The 3,095-nt window shown below is 48.4% G+C and overlaps 1 protein-coding gene across 1 annotated transcript in view; it reads right to left on the reverse strand.

Moving 5' to 3' along the window:
• LOC108287813 overlaps positions 1–3,095 on the reverse strand; it is an 8,990-nt gene that overhangs the window by 4,459 nt on the left and 1,436 nt on the right. The window lies entirely within an intron of this gene.

The raw sequence follows: 3,095 nt of genomic DNA on the forward strand, positions 1-3,095 counted from the left end.
TTTTTGACAGAGTCTTGCTCTGTCGCCAGGCTGGAGTGCAGTGACATGATCTTGGCTCACTGCATCCTCCACCTCCTGGGTTCAAGCAGTTCTCCTGCCTCAGCCACCCAAGTAGCTATGAGTACAGCCGCATGCCACCACACCTAGCTAATTTTTGTATTTTTAGTAGAGACGGAGTTTCACCATGTTGGCCAGGATGCTCTCGATCTCTTGACCTCGTGATCCACCCGCCTCGGCCTCCCAAAGTGCTGGGATTACAGGTATGAGCCACCATGCCTGGCCTGAGTCTACTTTCTTAAGGAGACTTCTTTTTTAATAAGTATTTCTCCATTATGAATATAGTAGCATCATTAGCCGGGCTCAGTGGCTCATACCTGTAATCCCAGCACTTTGGGAGGCTAAGGTGGGTAGATCATGAGGTCAGGAGTTCGAGACCAGCCTGGCTAACATAGTGGAATCCCATATCTACCAAAAATTAAAAAAATTAGCCGGGCATGGTGGTGCATGCCTGTAATCCCAGATGCTCAGGAAGCTAGGCAAGAGAATCGCTTGAACCTTGGAGGCAGAGGTTGCAGTGAGCTGAGATCACACCATTACACTGTAGCCTGGGCAACAGAGTAAGACTCTGTCTCAAAAAAAAAACCCAAAAAACAAAAAAAAACTAAAAAAGAAAATATTAGCATCATATTACTGAAAACTTAGAAAGAGCCAGGGAGGTTTATTCAAGGAACTAACAAACCTGGGTTTTTGTTTGTTTTCTGAGACAGGGTCTCACTCTGTCACCCAGGATGGGTGCAATTGGTTTGGTGCAATTGCATTGGTGCAATCATAGCTTCACCCTGACCTCGATCTCCTGGCCTCAAGCAGTCCTCCCACCTCAGCCTCCCAAAGTGCTGGGATTACAGGTGTGAGCCACTGCATGTGGCCACGAACCTGGGTTTTGAATTCTGGTTCTGCCACTTTGTGACTGGGTAACCTTGGGTGAGTGTCTGCCCTTGTGTTAGCCTCAGTGACCTAATATCTAAAACTGATATACAGTGCCTACCTTGCAAGTGCTCGGAAAGATACAGCATGCAAAACGTGTAACCCGGGGTGGGGCACCAAGAAAGAGCTCCATATGTAATGGCTGCAATTATTTACAAAAGATTTCATTCAGTCACTCGGTGGCCATTGAGAAGGCTTGCAGCCTTTTTTCTTATACACAGGAATTGGGTTGAATCACAATCGTACCACAGTCTGATGCTATTTTTACTGGACTCTTCTAAACATTCTTTGCTACTGGCTCATAATATCCCACTGTGGGGCTTACTTCACCCACTCTGAGAGATGGCATTCATGGAGAAAAGCCAGGGCTTTGGAAGGGCTTTGGAGACATCCCCTGCGCCCTGACACCCACTGAGGCAACGAGAGGGGTCCTCTGAACACCTGAGTCAGATCACATCTCTCCCCCGCTCAGAGCCCTACTGATCCTCTCACTCAGGGGAAAGCCAGAGACCTCCTGGTGGCCCATGAGACCCCACGTGACCCGCCCTTCACCTCTCTGTCCTTATCTCTCACTACGTGCCCTCACCCATGGCTGGTTCAGGCATGAAGCTTCTGCGCTGTTCTTTGTTTTGTTTTTTGAGATGGAGTCTTGCTCTGTCGCCCAGAGTGGACTGCAACCTCTGCTTCCCAGGTTCAAGCAATTCTCCTGCCTCAGCCTGTGGAGTAGCTGGGACTACAGGTGCCCACCACCACGCCCAGCTAATTTTTGTTTTTTTAGTAAAGGCCGGGTTTCACCATGTTGCCAAGGCTGGTCTTGGGCAGCTGACCTCAAGTATCTGCCCACCCTGGCCTCCCAAAGTGCTGGGATTACAGGTGTGAGCCACCTTGCCCGGCCTCTACACCATTCTTTGAACATTTCAGTCATGTCCCCAATTCAGGGCCTTCTTACTGCCTGCTCCCTCGACCTAGAACATTCTTCACCCAGGGAAGGGGCCCTATAGCCCCTTCTCTCCTTCCTTCAGGCCTTACCCAGATGACACTTTCTCAGGGAGCCTTCCCCTTGACTAGCATAAAATTACAATCTACCTCCACATATTACTCCCCGCACCCCAAGCCAAGGGCCTGCAGAAGTTTTTTGGTAAAGGACAAGATATTAAATATTTAAGATTTGCAAGCCACATAGCCTCCGTCGAAGCTACTGGACTCCGCCATCACACAAAAGCAGCCGTAGACTTTAGGGGACCCAATGAGTGTGTGTGTGTTTCAGTAAAACTTTACAGAGGCCTGGCTCGGTAGCCCATGCTCGCACTTCGGGAGGCTGCGGCAGGAGGATTTCCTGAGGCCAAGAATTCAAGACCAACATGGCCAACATAGTGAGACCTCATCTCTAAAAACCAAACAAACTTATAGACACTGAAATTTGAAATTAATATAACTATAACTTTCTTTTTTTTATTTTCTGAGACAAAGTTTCCTTCTTGTTGCCCAGGCTGGAGTGCAGTGGCACGATCTCAGCTCACCTGCAACCTCCACCTCCTAGGTTCAAGCAGTTCTCCTGCCCCAGCCTCCCGAGTAGCTGGAATTATAGGCACCTACCACCACATCAGGTTAATTTTTGCATTTTTAGTAGAGATGAGGTTTCACCATGTTGGCCAGGCTAGTCTCGAACTCCTGACCTCAGGTGATCTGCCTGGCTTGGCCTCCCAAAGTGCTGGGATTATAGGTGTGAGCCACCTTGCCCGGCCAAAATTCATATAATTTACCAGAAAATATTACTTTGTTTTTGGTTTTGTTTTCCAGCCATTAAAAAATGTAAAAATTAACCAAGCATGGTTGCTTATGCCTGTAATTCCAGTGCTCTAGAAAGCCGAGGCAAAAGGATCACTTGAGTCTGGAAGTTTGAGACCAGCCAGGGCAATACAGCAAGATCCCATCTCTTAAAAAAATACTAAAATTAGCAGGGCATGGTGGTGCATGTGTGTAGTCCCAGCTACTTGGGAGGCTAAGATGGGAGGATTATCTGAGCCTGGGAGGTTGAGGCTGCAGGGAGCCACGATCACACCACTGCACTCCAGCCTGGTGACAGAGGTGAGACCCTGTCTGGAAAAAAA

This window comes from Cebus imitator, unplaced genomic scaffold (assembly GCF_001604975.1).
Source record: "Cebus imitator isolate Cc_AM_T3 unplaced genomic scaffold, Cebus_imitator-1.0 Scaffold356, whole genome shotgun sequence".
Taxonomy (NCBI): Eukaryota; Metazoa; Chordata; class Mammalia; order Primates; family Cebidae; genus Cebus; species Cebus imitator.